Raw genomic sequence first — 26,093 nt, forward strand, 5'->3', positions numbered from 1 at the left:
CAGTCATCAGTGGGATACCTTACTGCTCTGCTCCAGGTTGTGCCATGAAGTTAGTATAATACAGAAAGTCATTTATCATATATAACAATAATCTATATTCAAGGAAAATAGTAATCATAAAGATTATATGAGTAAACAAGCTTATCTTGAAGGCGGAATGAAAAAATTATAATAAATAGAAACACCCATCTGAAGTCAGAGTAAAGTCATCATAAAAGTGGACAATTACCCAGTTGCTTCAAAATATGTTAGCATTTTGTTTTATTATTGCTCACCATCTGCATTCTTGTAATATCATCGGTTAAAATTAATTTCCAGTTATTTAGTCTTAGTTGTATATTGTATGCAATATTCAGCACTAATATTTGATCAGTGTCCATGATGTGTCCAAATAAGGCAAGTTGCAGTCCACAAACACACGTCGAAAAATACATGTAATTTTGAAGAATACTTTTATTGAGCTTACAGCCTGGTACAGCTACCAATTTTAACAAATGTTACAATGACAAACTCTGCTATCTTTATCAGACTAATGCCTGGGCATATCTGTTCGGGTGGTATTTAGATCCCTGTCGTCCGTCCCTCCTGATTGGTTAGTCCTCATCCAATCAGGTTTCCACTGACCCACTTTATTTACAATTGAGTTCCAGTCTTTGAGGAAGATGGCAGAGTATGTCATTGAAATGTCTGTTAAAATCAATCCTTGCACCGACCTGGAAGCCCAAGAAGAGTTTATTTATCATATACACCGGAGAAGAGCTAAATCCTTTTTCACATGTAATTTTGCTTTATTTTAATACTATTGTGCAGTACTTTGTTATGCATGGGACAGCAATTCTATATCTCTGTAGATATTCTTAAGTATATAAAAATACTAGGTTCTTCCTTCTCATGTTGCATAATAATCTTTGTGGATGGGCTTTACAGGGATGAGCTTTGCAAGAGAAGACAGCATGGCATGAACTTGTGAACTCACATAGAAGGAACTATCAACAGTATATGAGTTGACTCATACACCAAAGTTGTTACAACTCTTCTAGATTGAACGGCCATAAACGTAGTAAAAGATGCCCTCATAATCTCCTTCCATTGTGCAGAAATATACACATTCTGAGAGCAGGCAAGATGAACTACGTCATAACTTAAGAAGTAATAGTAGGTTCAGGGACTGGGCCATTTCAAAATCCTGCTAAGATAATTTGAGAGCTAGTGCAATGCAACAGCCCTCAAGAACAGTTACTAGACCATGTATTAGACAAATAATTAAACTACAGTATATTCTCCTGTGGCCACCAAAGCACCCAGGAAAGTTGCAAAACACATGACATACAAGTGAAAGCCAGAGAATGCCAAACCCCATACTGAAATGTGCTCAAGACCACTGCATTAGAATAGACTGAAATTTATATGTGCTGGGAGAAGTTTCATGAGATTTGGATTAATAAATGTCATGATCAGGGTCAAGAAAACTGAACAATGAATGAGTGAATGAACATTCCTATGTCAACAGGATACATTGTTTATTTGTTATGTAATAAGCCTATTTACACTACATTTAAAAGAAACTGAACAAAACTGTCACACTTAAATATATCAAGAAACATTTCTAAGTATTTTAGTTGGTTTTGCAGATTACATTTTAAAACATTCTATGATTCCACTGTTTAGGCCAGACTGGTGATATGCATCAGTTAGAGAGAAAACCCAAGCAAAAGTAAAATACTCAATCGAGACATCATGACTTTTAGCAAAACCTATATGTCTTGCTCATTTTCAGATGGTTTGGGAAAGATTGAGTATTTAGAAAAGATTTTTTTAGCAGTTGTATCTTCAACCGTATTCATTAGCCTTCTTACAACTTCATCTCTTAACCCCTGTTTATTGCTGCCTTCTTATGGTTCTCTACATTGGTGACTCTTTGGATGGTGTAAATATGATGCATGTATAAGTCTCGATCAAGTAGGTCTCTAGGACACTTAAGGTGTAAACTTAAAGGAGTTTAGGAACTTAAGCTCAAGACTGTCACTAGAGCAGCCAGTGGGGACTCATACCTGATAATGATGTGAAACTAAGAGCTGCTTTGCCATTCCATCATGGCTGATCTCAGATCCCACTCAACTCCATACACCTGCCTTCTCACCATATCCTTAGATGCCCTGACTTATCAGGAAATGATCAGATATATGCACGGATTTGCCTTCCCCCATAGTCTGTGGCAGAGAATACCACAGATTCACTACTCTTTGGCTAAAAAAAAATTCCTTCTTACCTCTGTTCTAAAGGTTCTCCCCTCTACTTTGAGGCTGTGCCTTTTAGTTCTGGATACCTCCACCAAAGGAAACACCCTCTTCACATCTACCTCATCTAATCCTTTCAACATTCAGCAAGTTTCAATGAGATCATCCTGCAATCTTTTAAATTCCATTGAGTTTAGGCCCAAAGTTTCCAAACGCTCTTCATATGTTAACCCTTTCTATCCTGATATTGTTCTCATGAACCTCCTCTGGACTCCTTCCAATGACAACACATCATCTCTAAGATGTGGGGCCCAAAACTGTTGACAATACTCCAAGTGCTGCCTGACTAATTTCTTATGAAGGCTCAGCATTATCTCATTGCCTGTGCATTCTATTCCCCTTGAAATAACTGCCAACATTGACTTTGCCTTCTTTACTGCAGAATCAACTTGTAAATTAACATTCTGCAAGTCTTAAAGATTTCCAAGTCCGTCTGCACTCCAAAGTTTAAACCTTCTCTCCATTTAGATAAACACATACAAACAAGCTGGATGAACTCAGCAGGTCAGACAGCATTCGTTGAAATGAGCAGTTTGTACATGTTGATTTGACCACAGCATCTGCAGTGTACTTTGTGTTGTGTTCTCCATTTAGATAATAGTCTGCACTATTTTTCCTTTTACTAAAATGCATTATCATACATTTCCCAATACTGCATTCCATCTGCCACTTTTTCCATTCTTTCAATTTGTCTAAGTCCTGTTGCAATTGCATTGCTTCCTCAGCACTACCTACCCCTGCATCTATCTTTGTATCATCCACAAATTTTGGCACAAAGCCACCAATTCCATGATCTAAATCATTGACAAACAATGTGAAAAGCAGTGATCCCAATATTGATCCCCGAGGAACACCACTAGTCACCAGCAGCCAACCAGAAAAGATGAGAAGGAACTGCTTTTTCCAGAGAGTGATGAACCTGTGGAATTCTCTGCCCAATGAAGCAGTGTAGGTGAACTCAGTAAATATATACAAGACAAGGTTGGATAAATTTTTGCATGGTAGGGGAATTAAGAGTTATGGGGAAAAGGCAGATAGGTGGAGATGAGTCCATGGCCAGGTCAGCCATGATCTTATTGAATGGCAGAGCAGGCTTGATGGGCCAGATGACCGACTTCTGCTCCTATTTCTTATGTTTTTATGGATGTGAGCTTAAGGAAGAGTGTCTCATCTTCAGACTAGGCAAGAAACAGGAGTGAATGCCAAATTTAACTATTTAGAATAACTAACACTTTTCGCTTGTATCAGAATGGGTTTGATAAGTGTTCATCAACCTGTAACAGTAATTACATTTTTCTCTCTCTGTTGTTGCTGCCTGGACTGATGATATCTCCAGTATTGTCGTTTAGTTCAGAATTCCAAATTATTTTACTGTAAGCAAACAATTTTAATTTTAAAATGTGGACTTAATAATAACTATGGCCTATGTATTTCAGTCCCTATCCTTTTTTATGTTTCACACTTCCTTTTTTAGGCTCATTCATGTCCATCTCTAGTTCAACTCCAATCTTGAATCTTGAAGTAACAAGTCCATATCGTCACCCAGCCCACTCCTAAGTCAGCACCAATGCTACCACTTGTGTACTCATGTCATACAATCTCTCCTGATTCCCACCCCTTCACCACAATTCATTTTGTTTTCTCTGCAAAATAAAACATGTTTGATTTCAAAGTTTCCTAGTTCAGATGTCAGGTCATTGACCTGAAATGTTAGGTATTGCCTGATCTTCAAAGCCAAACTTCAAAACATGGGCCTCTGTACCTCCCTTTGCAAGTGGATCATTAACTTCCTGCACTGACTGGGAGACCACAGTTATTGCATATCAGTATTAATATCTCTTCCTTGCTGACAATCAACACAAACACATCTCAAGCATGCATTCTTAGCCCACTGCTCTATCGATGCAATACTTATGACTGTGTGGCTATGCATAACTCAAACAATGGCACCACTGTTGTTTGTAGAATCTCAAATGGCAACAAGATGGTGAATAAGAAGTAAGCTAGATCAGATGGTTAAGTAGTGTTACAAAAATAAGCTCAGACTCATCATCAGCAAGACCAAGGGAGGGGATGTTGAGAGAGCACACACCAGTCCTCATTGAGGGGTCAGCCATGAAACAGATGAGCAGTTTAAAGTTTTTGGCTCTCAATATCTTGCATCATCTATCCTGAGCTCAGCACATTGATGCAATCACAAAGCTCTACTTGGTTAGGAGTTTGAAGAGTCTAAAGCCTCTTACAAATTGCTATTGATGCGCAGTGGAAAACATTCTGGCTGGTTGCTCCAACACTTCATATTGAGTCTCCATTGCACAAGATCACAAGATGCTGTAAAGTTTGAAAATCCAGCCAGCTACATCAGGGGCACAACCTTCACAACATTGAGCACATCTTCAGGAAGTGGTGCCTCAAGAAGTTGCATCTATCACCCTCTCCAAGTCCTCTTCTCATTACTAACATTAGGGAAGAGAAGCAGGAGCTGAATAGTCACACTCAATAATTCAGAAACAACCTGTTCCCCTTTGCCAAATGATTTCTGAACAGTCCATAAATTTCATGAACACTACCTCATAATTTCTTCTTTTTTGCACAATTACTTTTTGTAATTTATAGTCCTTGCACTGTTCTGCTGCCAGTTAAGTCTCACCAGAGACTTAATCTACTATTTAACCTTTGCACCTCAGCTTTTTGAATTTTCTCTACATTCAGAAAATAGTCGATCCTTTCATTTCTTCTACCAAAGTGCATGACCATACACTTCCCAACACTATATTCCTTCTGCCATTTCTTTGCCCATTCTTTTAATTTGTCTAAGTCCATCTGTAGCCTTTCTTCAAAACTACCTGCCCCTCCACTTATCCTCATATCATTTGCAAACTTCATCCTTAATAATTGACTCCAACATCTTCCTAACCTTTGAGGTCAGACTAACTGGCCTATAAGCTTTTTTCTGCCTCTTTCCCTTCTTGAAGGGTGGCATGACATTTGCAATTTTCCAATCTTCTGGACCAATCCAGAATCTAGTGATTCTTGAAGGATCATTACTAATACCTCGACAATCTCTTCAGCGTCCTCTTTCAGAACCCTGGGGTGTGCACCATTTGGTCTCCCTAGTAGTGGTAATTTCACACACTTCACGAACTATGATACCTGGAACTTCCACCATACTGCTGGTGTCTTCCATAATAAAGACTGGTGCAAAATACTTTTTCAGTTTGTCTGCTGTTTCCTTGTCCCCCATTACTACCTCTCCAGCATTGTGTTCTAGCACTCTCGCCTCTCTTTTACACTTTATATATCTGAAGGAGCTTTTTAATACCATTAGCTAGCTTACTTTCATATTCCATCTTTACTTTCTTAATGACCTTTTTATTTGCCTTCTGTTGGTTTTTAAAGGCTTCCCAATCCTTTAACTTCCCACTAATTTTTGTTCTGTTATGTGCCTTCTCTTTGTCTTTTATGTTGGCTTTGACTTATCTTGTCAGCCATGGCTGTGTAATCTTACTCTTAGAATACTTTTTCCTCTTTGGGAAGTATATATTCTGTGCCTTCTGAATTGCTTCCAGAAATTCCAGGCATTGCTGTTCTGCTGTCACCTCTCCTAGTGTTGTTTTCCAATCAATTCTGACCAAATCCTCTCTAATGCCTCTGTAATTCCCTTTACTCCACTGCAATATTGATACATCTGACTTTATCTTCTCCTTCTCAGATTTTAGGGTGAATTTGATCAATATTAGCATCAGTTTTCCTTAAGGGTTCTTTTACCTTAGCTTCTCTAATTAATTCTGGTTCATTGAACAGCACCCAATTGAGAATAGATAATCCCCTAGTAGGTTCAACCAAGAGCTTTTCTAAAAAGCCATCTCATAGGCATTCCAGAATTTCCCCCTCTTGGAACTCAGCACCAGTCCTCTATTCACCCCTATCGATTTTGTCCGCCTTTTACATTGCAACTCATCCTGTTGACTGCAATTTTGCCCTATCAACAGCCTCTCCTCACTACACAGTATATCACCTCTTTTGTAAACTAGCTGCCTCATCTTTAGCACTATCATCTGCCTTTAATACGAATCTTCTTGCATGGAAATATAGGCAGCTCAGGACACTGGTCAGACCATGCTCAACCTTTTGATTCCTAATTTTGTCTGAGGTCTTACCAGCATCTGCCTCTGCAATCCCTCCACTACCTGTTCTGGCAGTCTGGTTCACATCCCCCTGCAACTCTAATTTAAACCCCTCCACAGAGCATTAGTAAACTTTCCAGCTGAGATATTAGTCCCTCTGCAGTTCATGTGCAAGCTGTCTATTCTGTACAGGTCCCACCTTCCCTGGAAGAGAGCCCAATGATCCAAAAATCTTATGCCCTCCCACCTGCATCAACTCCTTAGCCACATATTAAGCTGTATGATCTTCCTAGTTCTGGCCTCTCTAGCACATGACAGGGGTAGCAATCCTGCAATCACAACCCTGAAGTTCCTGCCCTTTAACCTAGCACCTAGTTCCCTGAACTCCCTATGTGGAACCCTGTCACTCATCCTACGCATATCATTGGTACCCACATGAACCATGACGTCTGCCTGTTCACCCTCTCACTTGGGAATGCTGAGGACTTGATTGAAGTTATCTCAGACCCTGGCAGCCAGGAGGCAACGTAACATATGAGAATTTTATTCTCGCCCACAGAACCTCCTGTTAGTCCCCTAATTAATGAATCCCCTATCAGCATAGTTTGCCTCTTCTGCCACTTTCCCTTCTGGATCACAGAGCCTTTCTGCTCTTAGATTCAATCCCTCTCAGAATGAAGGTAAATATTCCATTTGCTTTCTTAATAACCTGCTGCAACTGCAAATCCACCCTTTGCACTCCCAAATCTCTCTGCACAACAGCATATTGCAATCTTTTACCATTTAACTAATAACCGGATCTTCTAGCTTTGCTTGTCAAGTGAAAGAGCTTGCATTTAATATCATTGGCCTCCATCAGCCAGACCCTTGCCCACTCATTTATTCTATTTATGTCACTCTGCAGACTCTCCACATCCTCTGCACAATTTGCTTTTCTACACAGTTTAATATCATCATCAAACTTAGACACACTGCACACTGCACTCAATTCCCTCTTCCAAATTATTAACGTACACCGTGAACTTTTTTGGATCCAGCATTGACCAGTGCAGTACTCCGCTCTCCACTGACTGCCAAGCAGCAAAATAGCTATTATCTAAACTTGAGAAAATCTGCAGATGCTGGAAATCCAAGCAACACACACAAAATGCTGGAGGAACTCAGCAGGTCAGGTAGCATCTAGGGAAAAGAGAAAACAGTCGATGTTTCGGGCTAAGACCCTTCATCGGAATTGGAGAGGAAGGGAGAAGTCAAAGCAAGAAGGTGGGGGAGGGAAGGAAGAAGTACAAGTAGTCAGGTGATAGGTGAAACAGGGCGAGGTGGAGGGGTGAATTAAAGAGCTGGGAAGTTGATTGCTGAATGAGTTAAAGGGCTGGAGAAGGAGGAATCTTACAGGAGAGGGTAGAAGACCTTGGAAGAAATGGAAGGGGGAGAAGCACAGAGGGAGGTGATGGGCAGGTAAAGAGATAAAGTGAGAAAGAGAAACGGGAATGAAGGAAGGAGGGGCAATTACTGGAAATTCAAGAAATCGATGTTCATGCCATCAGGTTGGAGGTGATAAGGTGTTGCTCCTCCAGCCTGAACGTGCCCTCATTCGTAGCAGTAGAAGAGGCCATAGACTAGCCTTTCTCAACCTTTTTGGCCTGGAAGAACCCTTGAAGTAATTTTCAGGTCTTAGGGAACCCTTGTGTAAAAATTATTATATCTACAGCTCACGGCATGTTAGCATGATCAATAAGTTGTTGATATAATCCAAAAATATTTGTCAATGCTCTATTGAGTAGAAAGTGATTTTTTGAAAAAAAAAACAGTGAGTTTAACTTAATTTTCTTGAAATTAATCTCTTTTTTTCCTTTTTCTAAGTTTTTGAAACTCATAAGGCAAACATGATAAATTTCTGTTAAATAAATGGTTTAAGGCAAGATGGGATTTAATTTTTCTAAAGGTGGGCTCAGTGGATGTAATTTAAATAAGGGTTGTAAATTGATTTTAATTAATGCTAATTACAACATGAGAATTTATTTACAATGTTGAATAGTAAAGTTACTAAAATCCATAAGCCAAAGAAATATGAATAAAAATATAGCGTAAGACACAATTTTATACAAGACTTAGAAAATATTTTCTTATTAAGTGATATAGGCATAGCATTTGAAACCTTTGCATGTTGTTTGCCAGAAACAAGGCACAATGGAATAGGACAACATGGGCTGAAATTGTTGCCACAAGACAACACAGGTTTAAGGTGCTGGGGAGTAGGTACAGAGGAGAGGTCAGGGGTAAGTTTTCTACTCAGAGAGTGGTGAGTGTGTGGAATGGGCTGCCGGCAACAGTGGTGGAGGCGGATACGATAGGGTCTTTTAAGAGACTTTTGGATAGGTACACGGAGCTTAAGAAAATAGAGAGCTATGGATAAACCTAGAAATTTCTAAGGTAGGGACATGTTCAGCACAACTTTGTGGGCTGATGGGCCTGTATTGTGCTGTAGGTTTTTTATGTTTCTATGGATCACCAGTCCACGTAAAACCCATTGATAAGTAGCTTTCAGAATCAGAATCAGAATCAGGTTTATTATCACTGGCATGTGTTGTGGAATTTGTTAACTTAATAAAGATGGACTTTTTTTGTGTCCGTTGTTGCACTAGAGCAGTGAAATGACTCAGAAGATTGTAATTCTTCCTCATTAATCTTATCAGAGGTGTCCATAGGCCTAGGCCAGAGACTCTCCTCCTCCATCTCGCACTTCCTCTTCAAAAATCACCACACTGGGCAGTCTAAAAAATGAGAATTTCTCTCCAATTTTCAATGACACCAGTAGAGTTTCTTCACTCCCATAAGTCAGTTGTGGCGTGTTAGGGGAAATTGGGGAAGGTAATTTGGGAGGGAAAGGCTGACGTCACAGCCCAAGTTGGGTGAATCCATTCAATGCTGGGAAAACACATTTCACGCTCTTCATCAGCCTAGCGTCCTCCCCTCCATGCAATACAGCACTCAACAATTATCAACGGCTTCTGCTATCTCACATCAAAAAATGAGAATGGACTCAATGAAATAAACACAGTCCTACTGCAGACTGCATACTGGGCTGAGATTGCTAATGGGGCTCACTGCCCACCACTGTGGGTGCTGGCATCACTTGTTGTGCAAAGTTCAAAAAATGTTTATTTTTTTCATCACAATCTTTCACAGAGCCCTAGAGTTCCACGGAACCCCAGTGGAGAAACACTGCTATAAACTGAAAGTCAGAATGGGAATAGGAGGTAGAATTGAAATGGGTGGCCACTGGGAGATCTCGTTTTCTCTGTCGGACGGAGCATAGGTGCTCGGCGAAGAGGTCTCCCAATCTATGTTGGGTCTCACCGATATACAGGAGGCCACACTGGATACAGTAGGTGACCCCAACACACTCAAGGTGAATTGTTGACTCACCTGGAATGACTGTTTGGGGCGCTGAATGATAGTGAAGGAGGAGCTGTAGGGGTAGGCAGTACTTATTCTGCTTGTGAGGATAAATGCCAGGAGGGAAATCAGTGGGGAGGGATGAACAGGCAAGGAAGTTGCATAGCGAGCGAGTCCTGTCAAAAGCAGAAAGTGGGGGAGGGGGAGTGGGGAAGATATGCTTGGTGTTGGGATCCCATTGGAGATGCTGGAACTTATGGAGAATTATGTGCTGGATTTAGAGGCTGGTGGGATGGTAGGTGGATAAAAGGAACCTTATCCCTGGTGGGGTGGCAGGGGGATGGGGTGAGGGCAGATGTGCATGAAATGGAAGAGATGTGATTGAGGGCAGCGTTGATGATGGAAGAAGGGAAGCCTCTTTCTTTGTAAAAGGAAGACACTTCCTTTGTTCTGGAATGAAAAATCTCATCCTGGGAGCAGATGTGGTGGAAACGGAGGAACTAAGAGGGGATGGTATTTTTACAAGTGACAGGGTGGGAAGACTTATAGTCCAGGTAGCTGTAAGAATCAGTGGATTTAAAAAAGATTTCAGTAGAGAGACTGTCTCCAGAGATAGGGCCTTAGAGATCATGAAAGGGGAAGGAGATGTCAGAAATGGGCCGGATAAATTTGAGGACAGGGCGGAAGTTAGAGGCAAAGTTGATGAATTTGACAAACTCAACATGGATGCAGGAAACAGCATCAATTCAGTTGTTGAGGTAGCATTGGAAAAGTTGGGGAGTAATAATGGTGTAGGCTTGGAACATAGACTGTTCCACATAACCAACAAAAAGGCAGGTGTAGCTGGGACCCATATGAGTGCCCATGGCTACATCTTTGGAAGTGGGAAGAGCTGAATAAGATACTATTAAGAGTGAGGAACAGTTCTACCAGTGGAGAGTGGTGGTGAAGGGGAACAGGTTGGGTCTGTTGTCTAGAAAGAAGCAGAAAGCTTTAATGCCCTCCTGCTGAGGGATGAAGGTGTGTAGAGACTGGACGTCCATAGTGAAGATGAGATGATCAGGGCCAGGGAACTTGAAGTCATTGAAAAGATCAAGAGCATGTGAAGTGTCATGGATGTAGGTAGGAAGGGACTGAACGAGGGGGAATAAAACAGAGTTGAGGTATGCAGATATAAGTTCAATGGGGCAGGAGCAAGGAGGAACAATGAGTCTGCCTAGATGTGCAGGTTTGTGGATCTTGGGTAGGAGATAGAAAGGGGAGTTGCAGGGTAAGAAAACAGTGAGGTTGATAGCGGAGAATGGGGGAGCCCCAGAGTTAATGTCAGTGATGCTGCGGGTGACAATGGCCTGGTGCTCCTGTTCAAGGAGTAAGTAAGAGGAAGTGTCTGAGAAATTATTCAATCTCTCTGCCTTCTATTGGTTAACCTTATCCTCTATCCTTGGTAATATATTACCTCCATCCTCATGCATGCTTAACTTATGGATAAGTCTTTTATGTGGCACCTTATTGAACACCTTCTGGAAATCTAAGTTTTACTATAAAAACTTCCACTTGTTTCCCTCTATCCACTACACTCATTATGTCCTCACAGAACAATAAATTTGTCAATCAGGACTTGCCCTTTATAAATCCATGCTGTATCTGGCTGATGGAACCACATCTGTCGAGATGTATCACTATTTCTTCCTTAATGAAAGCTTCAGGCATTTTCCCGACTACAGATGGTAAGCTACCTGGCCTATAGTTACCCGCCTTTTGCCAATATACTTTGTATGAGAGTAGCATGACGTTTACTGTCTTCCAATCTGTCCGCACCTGTGCAGAGCCCAGAGAATTTTGGTAAATGATCTCAAATGTGTCTACTATAACTTCCACCATTTCTTTCAGTACCATGGGATGCATCCCATAAGGACTAAGGGACTTGTCTACCTTTAGGCCCACAAGTGTTCTCATCATTGCCTCTTTAGTGACAGCAATTATACTGACATCCTCACCTACCGTTGTATTCATAGCATCTCACTTTGGCATGTTAAATGTGTTCTCCAACTGGAAGACAGACACAAAATAGTCATTCAAGGCCTCGACCATTTCAATGTTACCTCATATCAATTCCCCTTTTCCACCTTCTAAGGGACCTATATTCACGTTAGCTACCCTTTTTAACTTTTTAGAATTATTAAAAAATACTATCTGCTTTTATATTTCATGCTAGTTTACTTTTATAATTTAACTTTCCTTTCCTTATTGGTTGCTTTGTGGTTCTTCGCTGCATTTTAAGGTTTTTAAAGTCAGCCAGCTCTTCAAATTACTTTAAAGTTGGTAATCCTCTCCTGCAGAAAAAAAAAACAATAATAGAAACAAATCCCCAACCCCTCCCCTGCATTCATGACTGTGTAGCTAGGTTCTGCTCCAACTCCATTTAAAAGTTTGCAGATGATACCACTGTAACTGACCACATCTCAAATAACAATGAGTTGGACTACAGGAAGGAATACAGGTTGAGTACAGGTTGAAATCCTGAACCATTTCGTCCATCCCAGTCTTGCTGTAAGATGGTTGTAAAGTAAAATTAAACACAGATTGAAAGTCAAGTAAAGTGCTGTATATTCAAATTAATTATGATTTATTATATTAGTAATATCAAAAATAGAATCCTGCATTGGTTATTGTTATTGTCCATTTCTGAGGAACTGTTTTGAAATAGCAGATTTACTTTCATGTAATTTTGATGAGGAGGTTATTATTCAAAATGGAAAATGCTGTATGATTAATACAACAGAGATGATCAATAGATGAGAAATCAGTTTGTTTAATAATTTGATAATTAAATATGCTTAGGATAGTTTGTAAGGGAGTATAAGAGTAAAGAAAAGAGTATTGACCTGATCATTTAATGTGAGTAGCAGGTCATGTACAGCATGAAAAACATAATTTATTGCGCATAATTTTTAATTTTTAGTTAAAGAGCTTTTCACACCTCATTAGCTATTTAATGTATTTTGACAAATCGTAGTTTTTGCTTCCTCAAACAAAAGAACAACTTTGAATGAGACTGATTTACCCTCTCTCTGCATGTTTTTAGTGTTACAGCACACAGTTTCATACTTTTTGAATGTTTTACTACTTTTTATCATTTCTGTGCCCCGGTTTAGAAGTCTGTAATTATTGAAGTATTTCTGTAGCCACTTAAATAATGAAATGCATTGGCAAACGGAAAATTGCTTCTCTATCCAGAAAGCCTATCGTATGTACTGCCATTTATTATTATACTTCAAATAGTGCAAGGGTAGGAAATTAGGGAGCACTGTGGACTTCAAGATGCATTAGTCATTGCAACTAATTGATTCTGAATGGTTTAAGAGGTGTTTTTCATTTGAATCCAATTCAGAGAAAGTTCAATATTAAGCTATCATGGACAACTACCTTTGCTCTCCCTGGTTCAGTGAACTGCAGATATCAGAAATTAAAAATGAACACATTCAGCTCCACTGTCATAAGGATCGTTACAGAAAATTTTTCTTACCAAATGCAATAAGCATATACAACAGTTCATCCCTCTGTATGACAGGAGAATACACATCATAGTACAATAGTCTCTGGTTTATTATTCCATAGATTATTATTGCACATTGGGACATTATTATTGTGTATGTATGTTACTATTCTGTACTTTATTATTAGTAAATAATAATAATAACTGCTAGGTGTGTTTTTGAATGTAATGAAATAATTTCCCACTCAGGATCAATAAAGTACTTATTATTATTACATACAGTACAGTATAGTACAGACTCTTTAAACCATGATGTTGTGCCAACCTTCTAATCTACTCTGTCAATCAAACACTTCCCTTCCATAAAGCCCTCCATTTTCCTTTCATCCATATGTCTAAGAATCTCTTAAATATCCCGAATGTATCTGCTTCTATTGTTACTCCTGGCAGTGTATTCCATGCATCTATGACTCCCTGTGTTTAAAAAAACCTGCCTTTGACATCCACTTTTTACTTCCCTCCAAACACTTTAAATTTATTCCTGTATTAGCCACGTCCACCTTGGGAAAAAGTCTCTGGCTGTCCACTCTTGGCTGTGTCACTTAACATCATGTCAATTTTCATCCTCCTTCAATCTAAATAGCCCTTGCTCACTCAGTCTGTCCCCATGATACATGCTCTCTAATCCGAGATTAGACAGAGATTGAAGCCAGGCTCTAGGGGTAATCATGAATTTGAGAGCAGGTGATGGGGATATTGTTCAGAATGCAAATTGGGATTGGTGGTGCAGTCAGTGCAATGCAGCAGTGACCCAACAAATAAAGATTAATGAGCAACTTACCTGGGGTGCAGACAGCTGGAGGGAGTCATTGAGAAGCACTGTGTTATCCTGGAGGTGTTCAGGGTGGGTTGCTCTGAGAATGTATGCACTGAGGCACCACACATAAGCCCCATGAGGGCACACGGCTGATTCATATCTAGGATGATTGCTCAGATTTCCGGAGCGATGCTGAATAAACTATAAAAGGTTATTTCTGCATTTCACACTGGAACATCGTTGATCACCAAAAGAAGATAGAATTTTTGGAATTTTTTGTTAAACCCGTGTCTTGTTGGTTTAGGAAATATTAGAAGTGAACACTAAAATGACACAATGTGTACCATTCCACCACTTTCTTGGCAAACTGTTTGGGAGCAATATGTTTATTTGCACTATGTGCAAGATTTCAAATGCAAAGACATCACAACGCTGGCACTTCAACACGGTAATGACACAGTGATTCAGTGTTACATGAGAAGCACAAACATACAAGTATGCAGATACCATTGTGGGTATGCTTAGAGGGGCAGTTCACAAAAGGGATGGTTGATTCCTTCTGAAAGGTGGATTTGGGACAATTTTTGTTTCAGGTGCTGTCTAGAGGCGCTTGGCATCATGTTGACGGTGGGAAGCAGAGTTTTCCATGTTGTCTCAGGTGGGGTACCACAATATTGTTCAGCATGGTCAGATTCCTCTCTCCGATATGCCACATTACTTTGCCTCCCAGGCAGAAAGGAGGAAGATTTTCCTCAAGCATTGGAGACAAGATTTGATTATCACTATTAGTGACAGTGGTTCAAGTTAGAAGAGTCCTTTAGTTTACTTGAGTAAGTTTCTGCCTCCGTTGTTATCACGGCCCACAATTTCTTAGACACAGATGTGTGCATAAGTATTGTAATTTGATATTAAAAATGTGTTGGTAAATCAGTTATTCTGACTACACCAGTTCCAGGGACAGCTTTGTACAATGCCATGGAGTTAGCCAATTTAGTTCAAATCAATCACAGGCATCATTGGTATCTAACCAGGAAGTCATCAGGGTCTATTTGTTAGGGAAGTTTTGATGAAATAGTGATCCATTCATTTTCTTTGCTGTCAGATTTTGGACTTCGCAATTGAAAAACTCCTAGAATTATCGCTTACCATTACACACTATATATAGGACTACCTAGTCTATGTACTGAGAGAATTTTGTAATTCTCTTGATTATAAGGCCATGTAACCAAGTTTTCATCAAGTATCATTTACTCAATAGAACAGAACATAGAGCATATCCAGTACTGCACAGTAAAAACCTTAGATCCACAATGTTGTGAGGACCCTTTAACCTACTCTAAGATCAATCTAACCCTTCTCTCCTTCAGAGACATCCAACTTCATTTCATCTACTGCATGTGCCTGTCTAAGAGTCTTTAATAGACATATGAGGAGTATTGGAAGATAGGTTAACTGCCCTGCACTCGGGAACTAATTCAGTTTTAACTTGAGTAATGTATACTACCAGTTTGTGGCTGTTGAACATCAGCTAGTATTTGTAATTGTTACTTTATGATAGGGTGGAATGTATGATGTGATTAAATATTAGAGAGCTAAACACATCCTGCTTCAGGTTCAATTGAGTATCAATGGTTAAAATAAATTGACATGCTACCTTCATTATTTTTGTCTAAATTAATGATATAGTACTCAACAACATGAGTACATGAAAATTGATACATTAGAAGCAACAATTGTGACTTGTCTTTTTGTAATCCGAGGGATAATCTTATCTGAATAAATATTGCACTTAGAATGAAAGAATTTCTGCTTTAAGTTTTGATTAAAAAATAAGTAAACACAAAAACTGTTTACAGTTGAATGCAGTTTTTCTTAAACCAAGAAAAGCAGTAATGCAAAGATGTCAAGTTTAATTGATGGAGGAAGCATTTCTTAAGCTCTCTGCCAGTTCCCATCATCAGGATCGGTGTGATAATGTCTTGGGTTGAACAAGCTGATGGGCTAAAGGAGCTGCAATAGCTAGAAGGGGGTAAATGTGGAGCTGGGGGAAGTGGGAAAATGAGAAAGTATGGGTGTGTTACCCTTTGATCCCTTGAGCACACCTGTTTGAACATGTGTTCCCCTCAATGATCAAGTCATCCTATGATCTCTTCCCCATGATGATCAGATTCTGCCAAGAAACCAAGCTGGATTTCACTTCTGGGAAATCTACAATGGATATTAGTAATTTTGATGGATTCCACAACAATCAGACTCTTATTTACATAGCAAGAACCATAAAAGTAAGAATTAAATTAAACATGCAGATATTAACCAATCAAACAGATGAATAAAACTGCAGAAGTTGAGTTTTGATCCAGTTAACTATAACATCATTCATTTTTTACATTATTAGAGAAGAACAAATCAAATCAAATCAATTTTAATTGTTATTCAAACCATACATGGATATAGCTGAATGTGATAGTCTTTCTCTGGGGCCAAAACCTACACATGCGTTCAAAAAAATGAGAAAGGAAAAAAAAAAGAACATAGTTATGTAACAAAACAAATTCCTGAGCGATGAGTCCCACAAATTGACGGTCCCTGGCAGTCCAGCCTCCAATTCCACTGATCCACCACTGGAGAGTAGCATCGACAAGGGAGGCCACCCCCAGCCAAGCCTACAACACAAGCTCAAGGACTGAGGCCTAGACCTAGCTACAATGGAGGCAACACTGCTACCTCACTGCCTGTCTGTCCACCAAACAAGGGAAGCAGACTAGCGGCAATCAATGTCCGAAAGGGTCTTGTGAATGCAAAAGAAACGTATAAGATGATTACTCACAGTTTCACTGCATGTTGCCTTCACTTCCTGTTAAGAGGCCCAAACCTGCTCTCAGTATACCAGTGCTTTATAAAGTTTCAGTATTACATCCTTGCTTTTATATTCTATTCCTCTTTAAATGAATGCTAACATTGTATTTGTCTTTCTCACCACAGACTCAATCTGCGATTTAACTTTTAGGGAAACCTGCACAAGGACTCCCAAGTCCTTTTGCACCTCAGTTTTCTGTATTTTCTCTCCATTTAGAAAATAATAATCCCTTTTCTTTCTGCCACCAAAGTGCTTGACCATACACTTCCCATCAATATTACATTTGCCATCTGTTTTCCCATTCTCCAAATCTGTCTAAGTCCTTCTGTAGTCCTTACCCCTTTACCTGTCTTCACATTGTCTGCAAACTTTGCAACAAAGCCATCAATTCCATCATCGAAATCATTGACATATAACACAAAAAGAATTGGTCCCAGCACAGACCCCTGTGGAATACCACTAGTCACTGGCAGCAAACCAGAAAAGGCTCCCTTTATTCCGACTCTTGCCTCCTGCCAATCAGCCACTGCTTTATCCATGATGGAAACTTTCCAGTAATCCCCTGGGCTTGTAGCTTGTTAAACAGCCTCATGTGTGGCATCTTATCAAAGGCCTTTTGGAAATCCAAGTGCACAACAGCATCCAATTCCCCTTTGTCTAACCTGCTTGTTATTTCTTCAAAGCAATCCAACAGATCTGTCAGGCAAGATTTTTCCTGGAGGAAACAATGCTGACTATGACCTATTTTATCACGTACATCCAAGTGCCCTGAGACCTCATCCTTAATAATCGACTCCAACATCTTCGTGACCACTGGGGTTAGACTAACTGGCTTACTGTTTCCTTTATTCTGCCTCTCTCCCTTGTTGAAGAGTGGAAATTAGCAATTTTCCAGTTTTCTGGAATCCTTCCAGAATCCAGTGATTCTTAAAAGATCATTACTAATGCCTCCATGATCTCTTCAGACACCTCTTTCAGAACTCTGGGGTGTACACCATCTGGTCCAGGCAACTTACAGTATCTACCTTCAGACTTTTCAGTTTCCAAATAACCTTCTCTCTAGTTATGGTAACTTCACAGCCCTGACACCTGGATGTTCCACGCTTCTGCTAGAGTCTTCCACCATGAAGACTGATGCAAAGTACTTATTCAGTTTGCCTGCCATTTCCGTGTCCCCCATTACTATCTCTCCAGCATTGTTTTCCAGTGGTCCAATACCCACTCTTGCCTCTCTTTTACACTTCATGTATCTGAAGAAACTTTTGACATCCTCTTTAATACTATTGGCTAGCTTACCAGTATTGTTTTCCAATCAATACAACGAGATCTAGGTGTTCTTGTACCTCAGTCAATTACAATGAGATCTAGGTGTTCTTGTACATCAGTCAATTAAACAAGATCTAGGTGTTCTTGTACATCAGTCAATGAAAGTAAGCATGCAGGTACAGCAGGCAGTGAAGAAAGCTAATGGCATGCTGGCCTTTATATCAAGGGGAATTGAGTATAGGAGTAAAGAGGTCCTTCTGCAGCTGTACAGGGCTCTGGTGACACCCCACCTGGAGTACTGTGTGCAGTTTTGCTCTCCAGATTTGAGGAAGGATATTCTTGCTATTGAGGGAGTGCAGGGTAGGTTCACAAAGTTAATTCCCGGAACGGCAGGACTGTCATATGTTGAAAGATTGGAGCGACTGGGCTTGTATACACTGGAATTTAGAAGGATGAGAAGGGATCTGATTGATACATATAAGATTATTAAGGGATCAGACAAGCTGGAGGCAGGAAGCATGTTCCTGCTGATGGGTGAGTCCAGAACTAGAGGCCACAGTTTAAGAATAAGGGGTAGGCCATTTAGAACTGAGATGCGGAAAAACTTTTTCACCCAGAGATTGGTGGATATGTGGAATGCTCTGCCCCAGAAAGCAGTGGAGGCCAAGTCTCTGGATGCATTCAAGAGAGATTTAGATAGAGCTCTTATAGATAGCGGGGTCAAGGGATATGGGGAGAGGGCAGGAACGGGGTACCGATTGTGTATGATCAGCCATGATCACAGTGAATGGCGGTGCTGACTGGAAGGGCTGAATGGCCTACTCCTGCACCTATTGTCTATTGTCTATTGTCAGTTCTGGCCAACTCCTCTCTCATGCCTCTGTAATTCCCTTTACTCCACTGTAATAGACTTTAGCATTTCCTTCTCAAATTTCAGGGTGAATTTAATCATATTATGATCACTTTCCCCTATGGGTTCTTTTACCTTAATCAATTCTGGTTCATTGTAAAACACCAAAGAGATAGCGTAAAAAGGGATGGAACATTTGTTACAATTATGCAAAGCTCTGTTGGATCATACATAAGTACCGAGCAATTTTGGGCACATATCTTCAGAAGGACCTCATGAGCTTGAAGCAAGTATGGTGTATTTTATCGGAATGATAAGTGGACAAGAATCACACAAATGTCACAAATTACACAGATTATCTAGTTCAGAGTTTCGAATGTTAAAGGATGATTTTATTGAAGTTTCAAGATGCAAAGGGTAGCATGAGTTAGATAAAGAGAAGCTATTCCTGCTGGATAAGAATATGTAGAATGGTCTCAAACTGTGGTTAAGAAGTACTTCTATATTTAGAAATAGTAGAAACTGCAGTTTGTTCTAAGTGATTTGTTAATTTTAACTCAGATTGTTGAGTCATTGGTAAATGAGCCTATGGTAAAGGTGAATTTATGAAGTTGAAGTACAAATCAAGCATTAGCTCACTGAACATTTTGAACAGAGGTCATTACCTTTCAACAGAATTGAGTTATGCTGGGGTGCCCATTACGGCTGGCTTAAAGCTGAGGAACCGGATATTGTCGGAGGCTCTCCAAGCAGCCAAGAGTGCTTGAGGGACCTGCCAGCTTTGATATTACAGCTGAATTAAGAAAGTATGCCATTAAATTGTGATTTAATTGATCAATACACCTGGCTGAGATCAGTTAGGGTGTAGTTAGGTTGAAATGAAGTTGCACCAATTAACAGTAGATCACCTTGACTTCCTAATGTAGGCCAGGCAACATTTTCAGTACCTAATACGAATTAAATGCTTTTTGAATGAGTCAATTCGCGTAGTGCGTAATCACAGGAAATTTTGTTAACTTTCAAAACTAAATGACAAATGATTAAAACACTGGAAAACAAATAATTCTAATACTTCTTTAAAAATAAAATTGATTACAATTTTGGGTACATTAACAGAGGCTGTTATTGCATTTTTGCTGTCACATAAGTTATTTTTGATGCATCAGAATGATTCAATAATCTACCAATGTGTGTTGTGTTCTGTCAAAAAGGTATACCTAAAATTCAATGCAAATTACAAAGAGTTAATTCACCAAATTTATTACAACCTACCTTGAAGCTGTTCCACATTTAACCCTCAATGCTTTCTAAACCTGGAGAATACCTAGAGACAAACAAAGAGAAAATCTGCAGATGCTGAAAATCCAAGAAACATGCACAAAATTGCTGGAAGAACTCAGCAGACCAGGCAGCATCTACGGAAAAAGTACAATCGACGTTTTGGGCTAAGAGCCTTCGGCAGGATATCTAGTGATATGATAGGATAGTGGTTAGCACAACACTTTACAGTACAGGCAACCCAGGTTCAATTTCCACCGCTGCCCGTAAGGAGTTTGTACGTTCTCCCCTGACTGCGTGGGGTTCCCTCAGGTGCTTTGGCTTCCTCTCATAGTCCAAAAATCTACTTCCCTGAAGTGAAGTTTTCCAATTATGCTGCAGAATTGATGGTAAAAATCTTATGATAGAAGATATTCTCCCAGATCAAAATTTGATACTACACAGAACTTAGTGAACAAGGGAGTCTGAATAGTCTAGAAAAACGTATGAATGTATACCAAAACAGGTTAGTTCCCAGAAAAGTTAATCAAACCTCTTAAAATTACTGTAACTGTAATTCTAACAGAGTAGAACATATATAGGGTAAGTGAAAATAAAAATTAGATATGATTTTCTCACTCTTACATGAAATGATGAGGATAGTAATCCATTAATATAAGGTTGAGCAAAATAGCAGAAAGAACAGAGCCAGGTTAGAAATCCTAAATGCAATCATAGACATGTGTGTCCAGCATAGTATTTTTCTTAGATTCCATTGAAATTGCAGCTAGATTCTAGTTGGCTGGCAAGAAAATTCAGCTGAGAGTTCCCTCAGTTTTACACATCGGAGTCAATTTCTAAATAGTTCAATATTTTATTCAAGACTTGCATCAGATTAACACCAACGTTTGATTATATAATCCATCAAAATCTTATACAAAAAGATGAAAAAATAGAATTGTGTAACATCTACAGGTTTACACTTCAATGATGAAGCTGTTCCTAAAACATTAAGACTGGGTCTTCAGACTCCTGTACCTCCTCCATCCAGTACCTACATCCAGTGGTGGAGGAGATGTAGCACAGCTTCTTCCTCTCCACCTTTTCTGGATGGTCCATGAACATTATCTCTCTATTCCATTTTTCCACAATTTATTTATTTGTAACTTATAGTAATTTTTACGTCTTGCTGCAAAACAACAAAATTCATATGTCAGTGATAATAAATTATAGTCTGATTTTGATTCTCATTCTAAACCTCAGCAATGGCTGCTCAGGAATTATCCCTAAATTTGAATGAGAACAACGGAAAGACAGTAAACACACAATAACTGCATTCGTCATTTCACATTAAATCTTCTATTGCCTCTAACTAAAATATCTTATATAATTTCTTTTGAATTGTTGAGTTTGTTTATTAAATTTCAACCATCTATTATGCATATTATCCAATTTATATTTCTGTTAAAACCACCTGTAAAAATTAGGGCTCTGTTGGATTTGAGAATCTCCTGCATGGCCCACTTCTGGCCAATGAAACAGGAGGTCCTGTTATCACACAGTGCAAAGTCTAACTAGAGAAGCACAGATGATGCCTGCATTGTTCCTTGAAATGAAACAGGAAAATTCACATTGCTTACGGACACTCTAGGTGGAGCTCTTTGCAGAAATACTCACAATTGTTTACTTCTGCTTCTCCTGTTCTTCACCCTTGTAAAGTCTGAATGAAAAGTATGGCCATAGTGACCTGGCAGCTTGAAGCTCTGCCGGCAAACGAAGCAGGAAAAATCCTGTGATCCAGGGAGCAGCGGTGGATAGCACCTTTTATTTCAGATCAACTCTCTAACTTGGGGGCCAGATCCAATCCTACACATGCCAGTTCTGGAAGTAAGGGCACATCTTCATTCTTAGGTTAAAATGTAGTGATGCTGTGTATGGGAACAAAAGCACACCTACCTGAAAATATGAATATCCTGGTAGTCTACAGAGCTGATGCACAATACATTATCACATTTTTAAAAGAGTGTGCAATTATAAGCTTGGAATTTTGAGAGAAGTTGAAGCAAATATTTCTTCATAAGAAAAGGGAACTAATCAAACAATTAGAAGAACTTCGTAGGAAATGAAACACTAATAAAATAACTGAAAAAGATTCAGCACGCATATAAATACAGTTATAAAGTAATTTAGAAAAATCAAAAGGATAGCATGTTATATTTTAGTCATGTCTGATATTCTATCCTCATTCACATTTATTGATGATCGTTACAGAAGCTGCCGAGCAAGCCTCCAGATGGCTATGGGTCAAGAGGTGTGATCCCTGGACTATTGCTGTTGGGACACAAGCGAGGGGCTGATCAACCCTGGCTGGGTCACCTAGGCAAGAGTGTCTCATGTTGTGTTTTGAGTGCCCAAAACACCCAATGACCCCAGGTTACATCACTAAAGATGTGTCCCAGTGCATCGTAGGATGTATCTCCTCTTCATTGGTGGTATGCATGTGATGTAGAGATGGATAAAGTTCTGCATCATTACACCAGGCAAAAATTGTCAATCTAAACCTAATCCTATTATCCCAAAATGAGATTCTAAAGCCCCAACTACTTTGTTCCTGCTGAGCACAATTGCATATAATTAGCTCCTTGGTATTTTACCTGGGCATCTTGATGCACAATAAATTGTTCAGAGAAAATATAATAGGCAAAAATTGAAAATGTTGAAAAACTGAATAGGTCAGAGTACATCTGTGGTGAGAAAACAGAGTTAGTGTTACAATTTAATAGCAACATCAGAACATAAGAAATAGGAGCAGGAGACAGCCATCTGGCCCATCAAGCCTACTCCATCATTCAATAAGATCATCACTGATCTGGCCATGGGTTCATCTGCACCTACCTGTCTTTTCCCCATAACCTTTAACTCCCCTACTATGCAAAAATCTATCCAACCTTGTCGTAAATATATTTACTGAGGTAGCCTCCACTGCTTCATTGGTCAGAGAATTCCACAGATTCACCACCCTCTGGGAAAAGCAGTTCCTCCTCATCTCCATCCTAAATATACTCCCCCGAATCTCGAGGCTATGTCCCCTAGTTCTAGTCTCACCTATCAGTGCAAACAACTTTCCTGTTTCTATCTTATCTATCCCTTACATAATTTTTTATGTTTCTATAAGACTTCCTCTCATTCTTCTGAATTCCAGTCAATCTCCCCTCAGCTCTGGAATCAACCTGGTGAACCTCCTCTGTACTGCTTCCAAAGACAGTCTAACCTTCCTCAAGTAAGGGGACCAGAACTGCACACGGTACTCCAGGTGCAGCCTAATCCTGTACAGTTGCAGCATAAGCTCCCTGGTCTTAAATTTACTCCCTCTAGTAATGAAACCAATTGCCTTCTTTGATAGCCTACCGCACCTGCAAACAAACCTCTTGCTATCCATACACAAGCTCTCCCAAGTCCTTCTGCAGAGCAGCACGCTGCACTCTTTTACCATTTAAATAACAGTCTGATCTTCCACTTTTCCTTCCAAAGTGGATGCCCTCACATTTACCAACATTGTACTCCATGTGCCAGACCCTTGCCCACTCACTTAACCCATCTATATCTCTCTGCAGACTCTCCATATTTTCTGCACAATTTAGTATCATCAGCAAACTCAGACTGTATTTGGTTTCCTCTTAAATAATAAGTTGCAGAGGAGGGTTGTGGGGACAGGTCTGGCCTATGATAGGGGAAGACAAAGAGAGACTGAAAGACAGAAGTGTTAATTGTGCCAAATGAGTGAGGGGATGAAGGCTTGTTAATCACTGCTGATCTGCCCAGAGGAGAAAATAGAAAGAAATTTAAAAAAAAGTCAGAGGAGAAATCGAAAAACAATACAAGTTGTAATGATGCAAATGTCGTTCTTGGAAATCGGATGTAATAGAGAATGCTGGAAATACTGAACAGGTCGGAGAGCATCTGTGGGCAGAGGAAAATTAAGTTAATGTTGTAGGTTGATATAATGAGACATTTAGATTATATAAACTGTGCAGTCACCTACTGCAAACTATTAAAAGTAAATCAAACAAGTACAGTAGTCCTTTTAGAGGTAGCTGCCATCTTATTTAAGCAGACCTGCAGATAAATAGATAGTTTGGCTATTATATAACACTGTACAATGTTTGTTCAAGAACTAGTCAACAGGAGTATTCATGGAAATTACTCATAGTAATTAAACCAAATTAAATCATTATTCTCTCAGCATTTCAAATGGCTGTAACATAATGTGCCCACTATTAAGCTTATAAAAGGGTTTTAAGTACAGTGTCTGCATTTCTTCATGAATGATGAAGTTGTGGATGTCATGGTAAGGCAAGGATAGTCTGGGGCAGTTGTAGTCAAGCGAGACCTTTGAAGTGAGACCACCCAAGACATCGCTGCTTACCACAAAAAAGGTAGTGTGTACTCATGCCAAATGAGTGAGGCTTCTGTAATATTTTTTTCCACAGAGTGGGTACCAGAGACAGATGGGATAATAGAAAGAAGATTATTGCCAATTTGGGCACACGTTATCAAAAAGATTCATCACCCCTGTCCTAAGGCATATGTCACCTTTCAATGTGATGGGTGATAAACCTCAGTACTATTCTACTCTTCAGAAGTTTAAAGGGTCATAATTAATTAAGCTACAGCTTTAGATATTTTGTTAACATAATATATTATCTTTGTACCATCAATTCCAGTAGAAGTTACCATAATTTAGGGAATTAAGATAGTATTTGGGGTTGCTTTGTGAAATTTCACCATACTCATTTCATATTGATAAGGTTAGCACCAGGAACCTGAATACTCTTTCAGAGCCTTACCCAGCTGTTCCAGTCTGGAATTATGCCTCATGCCATGTTCGATGAACCATTTCCTAAAACTGTATGCCCTGCTGAAGTTGATGTGAAATATCTTATATTATGGAAATATAGACCTTGACTTGCCTGAGAATTTAAATGTCAACTTCCACATGGTTTAAACTTCTATTTCTTAGTTCTATCATAAATTATCAAATCATACAACACAATCTTTTTCTTCAAGGTCAACTCATTTGATGAATATCTTCAATAGTAGTTCAAAATACAGAATAAATTTATCATCAAAGAACATAAAGATAAAGATCGAAGAACCCAGCGGTTCATTTACTTGCAGGCATACTCAATAAATTCAATAACCATAACAGAATTAGTGAAAGACCACACCAACCAGATGGACAACCAACGTGTAAAAGATAACTTAGTGCAAATACAAAAAGAAAATAATAAATAAATAAACAATAAATATGGAGACCATGAGATGAAGAGACGTTAAGAGTGAGTCCAGAGGTTGTGGAAGCAGTCCAGTGATGGGGCAAGTAATGTTGAGTGAAATTATCCCCTCTGGTTCAAGAGCCTGATGGCTGAGGGGTAATAACTGTTCCTGAATCTGATGGTATGAGTTCTGAGGAGCTCCTGTACCTTCTTTCTGATGGAAGCAGTGAGAAGACAGCATGATCTGGGGTGTTGAGGTCCCTGATAATGGACACTGCTTTCCTGCGACAACCCTCCTTGTAGATGTGCTCAGTGGTGGGGAGGGTTTACCTGTGATGGACTGGACTGTATCCACTACTCTTTGTAAGATTTTCCATTCAAGGGCATTGACCCTTCCATACCAGACTGTGAGACAGCTAGTCAATACACTCTTCACCGCACATCTAAAGAA

At 39.5% G+C, this 26,093-nt stretch overlaps 1 protein-coding gene across 1 annotated transcript in view; it reads left to right on the top strand.

The window, feature by feature from the left end:
• The window catches only part of LOC132390906 (melatonin receptor type 1B-like), a 57,391-nt gene that overhangs the window by 1,043 nt on the left and 30,255 nt on the right, over positions 1–26,093 (top strand). The gene's annotated exons all lie outside the window — the stretch shown is intronic.

Source organism: Hypanus sabinus, chromosome 3 (assembly GCF_030144855.1).
Source record: "Hypanus sabinus isolate sHypSab1 chromosome 3, sHypSab1.hap1, whole genome shotgun sequence".
In the NCBI taxonomy this organism is placed as follows: domain Eukaryota; kingdom Metazoa; phylum Chordata; class Chondrichthyes; order Myliobatiformes; family Dasyatidae; genus Hypanus; species Hypanus sabinus.